Source organism: Empidonax traillii, unplaced genomic scaffold, assembly GCF_003031625.1.
Source record: "Empidonax traillii isolate 1590-97213 ecotype Southwest subspecies unplaced genomic scaffold, ASM303162v1 scaffold178:size2223814, whole genome shotgun sequence".
In the NCBI taxonomy this organism is placed as follows: Eukaryota; Metazoa; Chordata; class Aves; order Passeriformes; family Tyrannidae; genus Empidonax; species Empidonax traillii.
In genome coordinates, this window is record NW_020955371.1 from 138,271 (window position 1) to 152,476 (window position 14,206).

The 14,206-nt window shown below is 35.0% G+C and overlaps 1 long non-coding RNA gene across 1 annotated transcript; it reads right to left on the reverse strand.

Annotated features, from left to right (window-relative positions):
• Positions 1-3,262: 3,262 nt before the first annotated feature.
• LOC114058623 lies at positions 3,263-10,878 on the reverse strand. The gene is made up of 4 exons (XR_003571506.1): positions 10,809-10,878; positions 9,082-9,140; positions 7,047-7,167; positions 3,263-3,423 (listed from the first exon to the last, which is right to left on the reverse strand). It is a non-coding gene; the product is annotated as an uncharacterized LOC114058623 (long non-coding RNA).
• Positions 10,879-14,206: the final 3,328 nt, after the last annotated feature.

The window sequence follows — 14,206 nt, forward strand, 5'->3', positions numbered from 1 at the left end:
TTCACAGCTTGCTGACTAAAATGAGAGTCCCTGGGTTACTGGAACTAATAAATAAGATTGTATATTTCTGCCATTAAAAACTGCTGAATTGCTATAAGGTGAGAAGGAGAGAATCAGCTTTTTTATTCTTTAAGATTTAATGATTCAGCACTGACACCTCTCACACAAGAAGGCACCTTTCATTCCTGAAGACCCTCATGGCTGACTGATCTGATTTGCCATAGATCTGTCACTAAACAGACCTGAGCTGAGTGACATCACTGTATTGAGAATGAAATGGTCTTCAGTGCAAAAAGTGAAAATAGGGGTTTTTTTCCCCAGGTGAATATATGGGGGAAGGAAAGCACATGGGGACAAAACTTGCTAAACAGTACATAGAAATAAAGAGCTAAGGCCTCAATTGTTGCAAAAATTGCTTGATAGGACTGTTGAAAAATACCTTGCAGGGTGAACTCCATGTATAGTGAAGTATGAGATGAAATCAGAAAGAGACCAACAGCAGCATTAGACATACACATTCTTCAGCCATTATACACAATTATTTCTTATTATAGAAAATAACTGAGTACTTTTTAAAAGGCACATAAGACACTTGTTATTTTGTACATTCTGAAAGATAAGGAAGACAAATGATTTCTAGAAATCTTTCTAATGCTAAAAAATTTGCAAGAATAAATTTGTAAGAGTATCTGATCATATGCATGTTGTAATATTGGCAAATGTATAAAGAAACTTGATGACCCTTTATTTCTTATTGCATAGAAGAATATCATCCCAATTCTTTTAAGAAAGACTTTATCTTCTCATTAATGTTAGTGTTGCTGATTTTTTTAATGAAGATACAGATGAGAACTGTATTGCTAGTTATATCAAGATATTTATATGATTAGATTGTAGACTGTTAGTCTCATAATTTGTTTCTTTCATCTGCTATCATCTTTTTTATCATCTTAAGGAAACACTCCCTATATTTAAACTTTTTGCTAATCTCTTCTTTTGCTGAGGCTCAGAATAGTAGCCGCTAATGCATCTCACATCCAGCTATTGGAGTTCTTGTGCATTTTATTATAATGAAAGGTACATCACAAGGAAGTATTCTAGTTGTAGGAAACGAGTTATGCAGTAGATGTGCTTGTCTGAAAGAATCAAAGAAGATACAACCATATCAGTCTAAAAATTGTCTTTTCATTAGATAGAAAAGCAAAAGCCCAGATGTTTTTTACATGACAGCAAAATTTGCCACCAGCACAGCCTTAAGGAATGGAGTTTCCATATTCTTAACATCTTAGACCATAGATTGTCATTAGGATCCCTTTAGGGTTTAAAATAATACAACAGTGAAATGAGATCTCCCTCATGTTGAGACAACTTTGATGATGAAAGCTAATAACAAAGAGCTCACTTCTTCCCATGGAGGGTAAAAAATCTCAATCCCACTTGGCGTAGAGATAGAACCTCTGTTGTTGCTATTGCTATAATCATACTGTTTACAGACTATTTACAGATGAAGCAGCATTGTGAATGTGTTGCTTATTTCAGCTGGAAGTAGAAGGCACTAACTCAATAAATCTGGCTGACTTGAATGTGTGATTGAACCGCATGAACCCACTGGCTCATCTGAATTTGATAAACTGAAAGCTGAAGCATGGAAATTCCAGAAAGGGCCAGAAGGACAATGTGCAGCTTTCAAATGCCAACCATTCCATGTGTGTCCCTCACAGTAGGACTGACAGAGAGGGTGCTTTGCCCCCTCCATTACAACCTTTTCTCCGCTGTGCTTCCTACCTCTTCCACAATGTTCATCCACCCATGAGCTTCCTTGACTCTCCTCACTAAAAGCATTGCTAACTACATCCATCAACTTCACTCTTTTCAGCACAGGAGGCTCTCTGCCATGATTCCTTAATATTTTGCAGTTCCAAATTTGTCTAAGCAATCCTCTCACACTGCAGATTCAATCCTGCTTTCCAAGCACATTCTCGGTATACTTGACTGCTCTTCAGCTGCTTCTGCTCCTCTTTGCGTATTTCAAGAGCCAACAAAAGAGCTGGTTGAGACCTCCTGGGGTGATTAACATAGAAACTACAATTATTCCAAGCCTAGGTACAAATTGACTTGGATAGTCCCCACCTGAGGTCAGAGATAAACTGATCATCTGGAAGTGTCTGCCACTGAAACAATTTCTTGTCAGCTGGAGAGACAATCTCAGTATCTTGTTTCTCAAAAAGTTGCAAATGTCACTGAGAAAAGGAAATGAGCTTGCTGCATTGCATTTTTCTACTGTTACCCCTTACAAGATGTTATAGACCTATAGCTTGTATTATGTCAAATCAATATTTGCCTTGTGAACCACAGAACAAATGCACTAAATCATTAGTGATTTTTAAAACAAGCTTAATTTCATTTGTTATATCAGTTCTTGTATCTTGCATTACTGACAATTTCATAAGACAATTCACTAGAACAGAACGTCGGCCACGAGAGGAAAGGATTTTATCTTACAGAACTACTGACAAAGGACTTAGAGGAGCAGCAAATATTTTTACAGTATCCTACTTCTCAACAAAGCTTTAAAGAATGCCATCTAACTGCGAGATAGTTTCCTGTGATATAGTGGGTTATATGCAACTTTCAGGGCTTAATCCATCAGTACAGATTCTGGACAATTACTCAGGCATTGTGGACTAAATCTTTTCCTAAGTAATGTTCAAGTAAATATGAAATAGTTCCTCTGTTGTCACTGTTGGAAACATAACAGTAGCCATAAGCACGGGGCAATTTCTTCTTTTCCTCGGAGTAAACAATAGAAAAAGCTATGGTATCTGTGGATTAGACATTTCTAAATGCCTGGTGGGTATATGTGTGAAATACTTTCCACTGTGGTATCATGAAAAGACATTACTAAAGGCATACCTAGCTGTGAATTTTGTAATTTCCATTAAGCTGTGAGGGAATTACCTAATTTTTGCTTGAAAATACAGACCTTGGTGCTATGTCACAGGTCTCAGCTCTAGTGTTGACCCTGGATAAAGAGAAGAGAGCAACGAAGTCTGGGTTTGGAGGAGCTGAGTAACACCAAGGGGAAGTGCACTTTATGTGTTCTGAAAGATCGGTATGAGCAGAGGACTTTGCTCCTCCCAGCAGAGGTCCATGCACCTCGTGCAGAAAGCAGTCCCTTGACTACTGCACACAGCCCTACTGCATCCAGACAGAGCTGGAAAGCCACAGTTGGACTTTTAATCTGCGTTAATTCCAACTTTCCAAAGGTCTCCTCCCACTGACTACAGTGCCGAACAATTTCCTTCACTGCTGCTTTTCCACAGGGTTGCCTGGATACTCATCTCCTCAAGGATCTTGCTGATTAAAGTGCAGCTGCAATTTGGTGATTTGAAGACCCTGTTCTGTCATCTAGATACAGAAATCCTTAGCTAAAAACAGTGATCTGTCAAAAACCTGCTTTAGCCAAGTTACTTAGGCACAGTTATCCACAAAAAAAGCTCATTACAGACTTTGCTTCTATAAACATGCTACATGCAAAATAAAGTTTAGTGACTTCACGTTATTGTGCAGTGACTTCTTGTTATTGTGCAAAGCAGCACATTTCTGGGCACAATCCAGTCGTACACTGTCTTGCTCTTCTTTAATATACAGCTTGATGGCTGCTTCCAGAAGCAGGTACAAACCTTTCCCAATGTAAAAACATCAAAGTTTAATCAGAATGTTGTGACTCTGTCTTTTTGGGGCTATCACAAGTTACACTTTTGATATAATGCTTGGAAAGAAGCCACAATAAACACACCAAATCCTAGCCAGATAAGAGTGGCACTGGATTTGTGTCTGTCCAACTTCAGACTTCAAAAATATTACAATTTCCTTCTTGCTGGACAGTGTTCGTTGGCCACTTTGCTCTTTCCAAGAATTACAACATATCTAGTAGTAAAAATGACCAGAACTGGAATTAACAGACTAACAGAGAGTATACTCTGAATTTATCTAAACCCTGCAGGAACTTATCATCACGTAAATAGTTTCCAAGCCAATTAGGCAAAACATGATAAGCACTGGATTTAAAATTTTGCAGGAAAGAATTTTCCTCAACATAAGGAAGTTTCCTCCATGCTGGGGAAGGGGTCTGGGGGAGGAGGATATTTAGAAAAGGAAATCCACGATGATCTATGAAGATCAGACATTTTGCCAAAGAAATTATTATACAGTCTATTTCTCAATTTTGTGTTTAATTGAATTTTATTTCATATCTATTATTATGCATTGTTTTAGCACATTACTGAATAAAGATAGATTTGAGGACACAGAAAGGATTTTGTCCGACTAAGTTTTAATTTCTTTGTTGGGAAAAACGTAGTATATCTATTATTTGCATTAAGAAACAGTATCAGACTCACTTTCTCTCTTATTCATTTCCAGTACTGTAACTTTTGCTTTTTTATTGCTATGATCTTTCCTCCCAAATGAAATTAATTATACAAGATAAGAAGTTGTGCTGAAGGCCTTGCCTTGCTTCCAACATAACAAGTGTATGAACTGGAGACAAGAAGCAGTTACACCCTGTTGCAAAAGGTGCAGAGAAAATTCCAACCTCTATTGGAAAAAGGCATAGATTTTGCAGTTTTCTTGTCCTAATCCCCTTTATCCCAAGGTAAGTAGCACCAATTCTTCTCAGGTAGAGCAACAAATAATGGAAATGACTGACACCATAACAAGTCAAGGCAGCAGAATGAAAGATGTCAGTTATTTGCTGTTTTCTTTGTTTGTCTTCAGATAATGTATAATAATCCTTTTCTCTCTTTCTCTCTCTCTTTTTTTTAATACTAAGTACAATGATATATTTACTACTCTTACTGATGATGATAACTGGAAATCTGGATGCTGAAAGTCATGCATTGAAATTAGTTGATTCCATCCAGTATAAATACTGGATTTCTTTAGATACTGAACAGTACAGCAAGCAAAATATTGGGAGAATATACCCCTTGAAATTTTCAGGAGAGATAGCACAGGTTTCTTTTTTTTTTTTTTTTTTTTTTTTAAATTACAATTTACTGTGCTACTGAGATGAATCTCAGAAAATGTTGAGCAAGAAGATGACAAAGCCCTTAAATGAAAATGAAAAAAAGAAACAAATTAATTGCAATACATTGCAGTGTGACCAAACCTCCTATACATATGGAATAGCATTTCCCATTTATAGACCTTCAGGAGATTTTGACACAGGTGCCCTGATTTCACAACTCAGAGTACCAAAAAAAAGAGGTGGCATGTGGGGGAAAAGAATAGCATAATGAAGTAAGAGAACAATCTCATTCTTACAGTGCTGAGTGATTGGTCTTAGTCAATCTTCAGAAAACTAAATATAGAAAGGTTCAAAAAAAGATTAAATCTGCAGGAACTGAGGGTATCTAAAGAGGTTATGAAATGAACACAAAGTTTAATTAATTCAATAGATGAGGAACTGCTTAATGGCATAATTACTTGAATTTATTGCAGATATTTCATAATATGTGTGAAATGAACACTTTAACCCTGAAATTACTGAGCTGCATGATTTACTCCTTGCTACTGAATACATGATTCGCTTAATTATTAACAATTATTACAGTCTACTATTATTATTCTGTGATTTTAAAAATATCTGTGCCCTGATTTACCTCTCTCAAACCAAAGCTCCTCATTTATGAAAAAGTATAAGAACTATTTGCTTTCTAGAAATGCATATAATACCCACATGATGCTGCATGGGAGGATATTATTGTAACTCTAAATTGTCCTTCTACCCTTATACAGAAATGAGAATAACTAAATGATGTAGTACATCTTTTGCCATGAAGTAGCACAATTCAAACAAACAAACAAAAACAAAACAAAAACCCCCACAACTTTCTTAGTTCAACAAAAAAATATGTGGCATAACTGTGTTCCCACAACATATGTTTTACTGTAAATATAGAAACATCCATGGAGCTACAGATCTAGTGTGCCACCTGGTTTTAGGTTGCTTTTGAATACTGAACATCATAAATATCCCTGGCTTACAGACTTTTTAATGTATATTACGTTACTTTTTCTTCCTCTTAAATGTGTCAGAAGATTATCAAAGTTAGTATTGCTGCTTCATTTCAGCCTGTATCGTTGTTTCAGTATTAGCTGCAAGTCCCTGGTTCAAATCAGGTTCTCCCATTGCTGTTGAGGTTGTCAAAATATCAAAAGATATTTTTCTTTTTTCTGAAGATCTATCATAACCAACAAATTAATCATGCCATCAGAAGGAAGTTTCTTGTTTGACAGCATTTTATGAATTTAATGAACTTTATTTTAGAAGTTTTCCTGGAGCTTTTACACACTTAAACTGATACAAGTTTATGATGCAGTTTCTTTCTCTCAAATTAGGTGCATAGACTAAACTGTGAGCTTTGAAGATCTGGAACTGATCACTGGGTGATTGCAGAGAGAAGCAGCTTTCTTAAGGATCAAGGAACTAAAATAAATTAAAGAACACCTGATGTGATAAGTCGGATTTTACCCTGGCTGTATTTTTCATCTGTATTAATCAATAAATCTATTCCCTGCTTTCAAAAAGCTTTGGGGGATGATAAAAAAGATATTTACCTAGTTGAACTTTCAAAAGCATCTAAATGCTTAGCACCTTTAAAAACGGATTTAAATACTTTGGTTACATTGAAGAAACATGTACTTTCCATGAATTGAGTGAAAAGGCACACTGACTTGTGAAGGTGCCTAAACTGAGCAGTAACCTGCATGCATCATTAAAAAGAATAGTTTTTTTAGGCAACACCAGGGATGGTTTTGCCTTTCTTTATTCAGATAACTTGTCAGTCGTATAATGATCTAAAACAAAAATCTAAATCAAAGAGCTTCTGGGGTTTTGGGGATTGGGAGTGTCTCTATGTACTTTACTGTACTGGATAATGACACACATTTTTTTTTGTCAATGATGTTGGTGTTAGGACAAACTATTATCATAATTAAATCAATATGGATTTTTACATCCAAGAGTATTTTGACCTTACCTTTGCATCTTGGCTGATGTTTAGAAATCTTCAGTATATTTCAAGCAGATAGGCAATGGATTTTTGTCTTATATAGGGAAAAGACCAGGTCACAGTGCCACAAATAAAACTACTCAGATGCCTATTGTTTTAAGCCATAAGTAAGATGACTACATATTTATTCCAGTATTATTTCTATGCATTAGAAACATACAAACTTTAAAATAATGACAATTGATGAAGTTGTTGAAAGATATGCATTTTAATGTGTCACAAATTGCGCTACCAATGGAACAGGGTGGATTTCCTGCTGATAATCGTGAGTTTTGAATCAGACCTTGCAAACTTCCTATCTGTGAAACTCTAATTTCTAAAAAGAAAAGGAAAAGGAACTGAATGATCTCAACCTTCAAAAGTGGTTTAACACAGAAATATATCTGTTGTATGGATCAGATTTCTCAGGCACTCAAAGGTACTTTTGACTCCTCTTACTAAGGAGCCATAATTTAGGTGAAAATGCTCAGTTTCATATTCTTCCTGCTCACACAAATCCAGAAAAAACAGCAGAAATCCTTTACCCCTTGGTAGTGACAGATTCACAGGGATAAAAAAAAAAATATATGCAGCAGCTGTAATGACAATTCCTTCCAGAAAATTCCTCTGCATTAGGGAAGTGGTGGTGAATCTCTCTTCTATTTGGCACAGATCTCTGATGCAGCATGAACTCTGTCCAACTAAATAGTTTTGCTTCTTGTCCCTACTCAAGGAAGATGTATTTCAGAACAAAACCTATCACCCTCAATGTTAAAATATTCAATAAATTCTAGAGAAAGAAAAAAAATCTCACTCATCTATTCCACATTTCTTAGAAGCATCAGCTGATAAGTACTCACTTCTAAAAATAGTATAATTACCAAATAAGTCAAGGATTTTTAAAAAGATTAGTCATAACCTCTTGAATAAAATACTTCATATACTTAGTTTTTAAAACCAGTTTTCAATCCATTATCATCAAGATTAATCAACTAATATTCGGATATGAGGAAACACTGAGGAGTCATAATTACACAATGTAATCAAAGACAGGAAGAGTGATGAGAAAATAAAATAACAGGAGCAGAGTTTCGTCAGATTTTTGCCAGACATTTGTGCATACCAATTTTCTATTCCGTATGTGACTTGACTAAACATATGATGAATGTTTTCAAATTATGCCAACAACAACAGTTTGAATGAATTATAAATTGCTTAAAATAAATCTCCAAAAATTGCTTTTGAATTACTTTTCCTCAAAAAAAAAAAAAAAAAAGGACAAACATGTTCTCTCAAGTTACAGCAATTCTCTGATTTTTGTCATCATATTTTAGATCAATGAATATCTTTTTGTTTCTGCAAGAGAAAATCAATTTGTGTATTTAGGAGTTGACAAAGATTTAAATTTAAAAAAAAAAAACTCTCAGAAATATTTTTCTGTGCATTCTGACATATTTCTGTTATCCCATACGGATTCTGAGCTAAAAGAAGATGAACTTTGAAGCTACCTACTAAAACAGAGCATCTGGAAAAAATATGCTAGATGTTGTCCTTGAAGCTTTGTCCTAGAAATGCTAAGATCAAGGGAGGCAGGTTATCTAGCTGAGTAAATAAACGAAATATGACAGCAATTATTCAACATTTCTTAAATAAATCCAAATCTTGAAAAAGTACAAGTCTCAAATATATTAATCTTCTGAAAAAAAAAATGAATGTATGTCATAACAAAAGGAATTCCAATACTTCCAACTGTTAATATATTTTGCTTATCTAATTCCAGCACCATTTTTCATATTTTTTTAATATATATTTCACCATGGCTTCTTTGCAGGAGCCATTCTCATGTCAGCTGCTTTTATGAAGTATTCTGTTTCACTGACCCCTAGTCTCCCACCTCAGATCAATTGAGAGTATATGAATAACTTAAAATATTGACATTGAACAAAGATATTACGATGTAGTATCAACATTTTTCCTATAACTGGTTTCAGCAATTTTCTTCAGAAGAATGTAAATAACCTACTTGAATATAAAACGACACCAGACTGACATTTTCAAGTTCATAGGAAAATAAATGTTCCTCTGTTATACAGAAAATAGGAAATCTAAGATGTACTTTCTAGTATGTCACTTTCTAGTAAAATAACTAGAACCACGTTAGACCAACCTTGAGATTCCCACTTCAGTTAATTGTGAATATACTTTGAGCTTGTACTCTGTGAAAAGTAGGTTCACTGGGCAGTCTCTAGGCTTTGAATTTTATTAACCTACCCTGGTTACAGCTAAATTCTAGTGTATTACCTGACCTAGTCACCTAGATGACCAGATCAGAGACACAGTAAGGATGTACCTCAGCTTCCTGGTAGAGTACTAACCCACATTTCCCTCTGAAAGAAATTGTCAGCAATGAAGATGACATGTGATTGAGTCTTATTCTGTTGGGGAGTTAGGATGAGGCTGCTGCAAAAACTACAGTATTTGGGAAGATGAGGCATACCTATATGCCTGTTTTTGGATGGGAATTTTTGCATTCTTAAAGTCAGGTGTTTTGTTGATCTGGCAACTGCAGATGATCATATTCTACAATTATCTTCCAGGTTTCTTGAATGGCAACCAGTAGAGAATTTTTTTTCCTGTCACTGATTTTTAGAAGTGACCATTTTCTTTTTCCTTGCCACAGCTCTCTGCTCAACATTTTGCAAAAACAATGCCTAGTTTCTAAATGTTCACACCTTATTCCATTCATTACAGACATTCAAAAAAAACCCCCTCTGGAACTGAAGAATGATGTTTTGTGGTTTCCATTTCCAAGTTTCTTAGCAGTTCTGTAGCATATTCTTTTGTATGTTAAAAACTAGTCTATCAAAATATAATGCCAATTTAAGCCACAACCATTATTTATATTAGTAGTGAAGGAGGGAAAACGTAGTGGTAAATTAATCTTTGTGCAGCAAAGAACTCCTTAAAAAGGTTTTCAGCATGCATAGTAATGAACTATTGCTATCTCTCCTCAACAGACATCTTTAAATAACTATGTCCAAAGTTGCTTAAAATCCTTTTCCTAGAATTTCAGTTTCGGTAATGCAAGGAAGACTGATTCCTCACTTATAACGCTGATCAACACAAGCCTCCTTTTTTTATCTTCTGCTTAATATAGGGAACTCATGAATCAGCTATGACTTTTACATGCCTTCCCTCTGACCTTCCCACAGATAATCATAATAACACTGGGCTGCTGAGAATCAATCAGTTTTCATAAAGGCAGCAGCCTTCAGATTAATCTCATATTATTAATTCTGCAAGTTAAAAAGACAAGCAGAAAGACAAGATGGCTCTCAGTGCTATTTACTTCCCTAAAAATATTTCCTGTGGATAATAAACAAACAAATTTCCAATCTGGTGAAGCTGTAAATTTGCAGCCTTCATGAAAATTAATTTAAATGGATGTGACTGTGAGGTTGGGATTGTAAAGATTAGGGAGACTCCTGTAGTTATAATTGCCTGTTCAGTTCATCTGCTGCTCTGTCACTCAAGAGTGGCACAGCTGCATTAACAACTCTAATCATAATCTAATTCTCAGATCAAATTCCCATCTTCAATATATCCTTTAATAAAGCTTCCATACCCCATCTTTTAGCCTTAATTATTGCTTCCTGTCTCCCCTGACAACCAAATTAAAAGGTACATGCAGCAGTTCTATAATAAAAAAATAGCACAGATACAACAACCATACTGCAAATTCACACTAACCTTGTGAAGGTTGGATGGTTTGTGATAACCAGATTTTTACTGATAGCACCAGCACTAGAAGATAAGAAATACAATTTTATAATCATGTATTGATTTTTTTTTCCTCCTAATATGGAAAATTACCTGGGCCAGTTTTTAGATTAGCAAAGCGAAAAAAGACAATTTTATAGAAAAACTGTCTAGATCCTAACATGTGAACTGTTTTACTTCTTGAACCTGGAGTTCTTGATGTGTCAGTTGTTGACAATAGAAATTGTACCAGTTAAAGCTAAATCCCTTTTGCAAAAGAACTGATATGCCAAGTCAGCAAGATACTTAATTAAACATCTACCTTATGGCACATTATTAATGCCAAGTCAATAAAACTGTTAGCATGTTTAAAGTTAGTAAATATCAATGTACTTTTTGAGCAGCACCCAAACATTCAGTGTCTTATCCATATAGGATTCTGTTTTGTCTGTTGTTCTCTGCAAATGAGGATTTCAATAAGAGAATTAAAGTCTTGTCTCGTAAATGTAACAAGATGGCACATCGTCATTTCTGATCTAGAAATGTATTTCCCTGAAACTTTAAAAACAGAGTAGTACAATCATGATTGAATTGGGAAAATGATTAAAAATTTAACAGGAGTGGACAAGTATAGGCAACCAAAGAGGAAACAATAGTCAATGTCAGTAAGAGAGAAAAAGTTAAAGCAACTATCAAAATATTTCAGCTAAGGTAGGCAGGTTTTGAATAAAAGAGTGCACTATGGTGTTGAGATGATTTAAAAATGTAGCCCTGGATTTCAAGGGCATTAAGCAGTCTGTCAGGAAATGGTTTCATAGATAAGAGAGGTCTGCAAGAATGCCAAAACTTTAAACATGGCAGATTTTAATTATCCCGATACCAGTATTGATTTGGATAAGAACTGTTTCAGGGCTAAGGAGACAAATGTGTTTGAGAAAGTAGCAAAGGATTTATTTTCCAAGCAATGTGCTGACCAGTTTTAATGTCTTAGGGCTATCTTGTGAGTGAATGGGTCTTGAATAAACCAGGATATTGGGGACAATTTAGTGCAGGCAATGAATCTGAAACAGAAAATTCAGCAGAATGAAAAGGGTTTATCATTTAAATGGATACAGACTAAAGAACTTTGGCCCAGAAAAGAGGTTGTTTAGTCATTCTCATTTAGGATATCTAAAAGTGAGGAAATGAAAAATGTTGCATAATATTATAGGTCAGCTCTGAAAATGAAGAGATTTCACCTGTACTTAGATTTCTGTTGTCACCTACCAAGATTAAACAAGTGATCTGAAACACTCCAATGTTTAAAATTCCATTTTTTACTGCATCAAACATTTCTGCTGGTTTTGGAGACCCCCACCAGTCTTGCAATTGGTGAATGTTTTAACTTTTCACTGGTCTGACTTCATTTTTTGAGACGTGAAGAATGACAAAGGTGAAGAACACAATCCTAATATACTTTCCTTAAAGAAGAAAACACATTAGCCTGGTGTAGGTACATTATTTTTAATCATTAAACTACAGTAAGGAGAAATATTTTAGTAACAAACTTCTTTTGTGTTTGGTGGTTTTGTGATTACCCAGGTCCTACCATACCTGAAGCTGCCATGATGTACCAGGGTCAGCATTTGTCCAAGGTCTTATATAAATCTTTCTAAAATCATAAGCTCTGTATTCTTATAACATTTATTTGATCCAGTAATTACCACACAGATTCTTCCACCTTTGTAATGTGTTTATCTTTACAAGAGTCTGTGGATGTAGCAATGTGTTACTCTTCCCACCTTTTGTTTTGAAAACAAAAACAAAACAAAAAAAAATGTGATTCATCTTCACCTATAAAGCATAGTTTAAGAGGGGTGTGTAAACTATCTCAATGGTTAATGGAGAGAGATCAGTTGCCTTTAGAGGGCAATTCCAGTTATTACATAATAATACTTGAGGTGAATCATGGGAAAGAGCTCTAGAGTCCTCAGTATGGGAACACTTCCTTATTTGTTGGATCCAAAGGAAGCTGAACATTGAGGAAGGGATCCAGAGATAAGCAATAGAAACCTGTGCAACCCGCTGTGACCCCATCAGTGAGTGCTACACTAGTTTCATCCCAGGAGTAGGAGCTACACTGCCCCTTTTCACTGCTTGGAAACGTAAATCAGGGTGTGATGGAAAAGGCGGAAAGGGGGCATTTGTGAACACTGTAGAATTACACCTTACAATTTTTCCTGTGAAAGCAAATTGCAAACTTTTTGTCCCTAATGTGATTCGTCTGGGACTCTGTGTATTTATTAAAAAAAAAACAAAACAAACAAAACAAAACAAAACAAAAAAAAAAAAAAAAAAAAAAAAAAAAAAAAAAAAAAAAAAAAAAAAAAAAAAAAAAAAAAAAACAAAAAAAAAAAACCAGGAATTAACTGAAGAAGACCAATGTCAAAACAGTAAGAGGACTTCCTCTGGGCTCACTATCAGGTTTTGCCCTTCACCAATCAGAGCTTGAATTTAAAAACAAATTCCCCATCTGAGAGATTGATAACCATATGAAAAAATATTGGCTATTCTGACATGAAAGGCTAAACCTCATTTTTCTTTTTTTAAATAAATGCTTTGGCTCTGAGAAGTACTTAGAGCTGAAACTTTCTTTGAAATCAGCTTTACATTTTGCTGAAATAGCATTTTTTAAAGAAAAATATAAGTGTCTGAATAACTCTTTAAAAGCTCTGCTCTATAAATTTGATATTAAAGCTACACTTATAACTGCAGGAACTATTGGATGCTTCAAAAATTTAGGGCAAAGCAGTATGGTTCAGTACCCAAAATGCAAAAGGCTTATCTGTGCTACCCACATTTCTTATGTTAGCAAATTCAGAGTACAAATTCTGGTGAGAAAAGTCTTTTATCAAGGTTTCTGACACTCATTGTTCTGTTGGCTTTCTTGCTTTCTTCTTTGTTTTTTTTTTTTCTTCTTTTTCCTTGGGAGTTGGAAATGGTATTAGAACAGATTTATTCATAAATGTATCATAGCTTTGCTCTGATATGTGAGAACTGAATGATGTGGGGTTTTTATCTTTTCACCTCTCCAACCTCACAATCTTTCTGCCCTATGAAAGCATGGAAGTACATCTATTCTATTCTTAGTCTGATATTTCTTAGCCTTCACCTAAAATTGCAAAAGGAATATCCCTGTTACTCATGGCAGTGATGTCACACCAGGTAGTGTGAGTTTTGAATTATACAGATAGGAAATCAGTATGTAAAATTGCAAATGTAAATAATCAATGAATTTATATTTTATCAGTCATCCCCAAGGGTTACTGATCTAAGAGGGAAACAATTTAGTCTAGTGTATTTTATTTTGACAGACTCTCATTACCTATGTGTCTATCCACAAAGACATA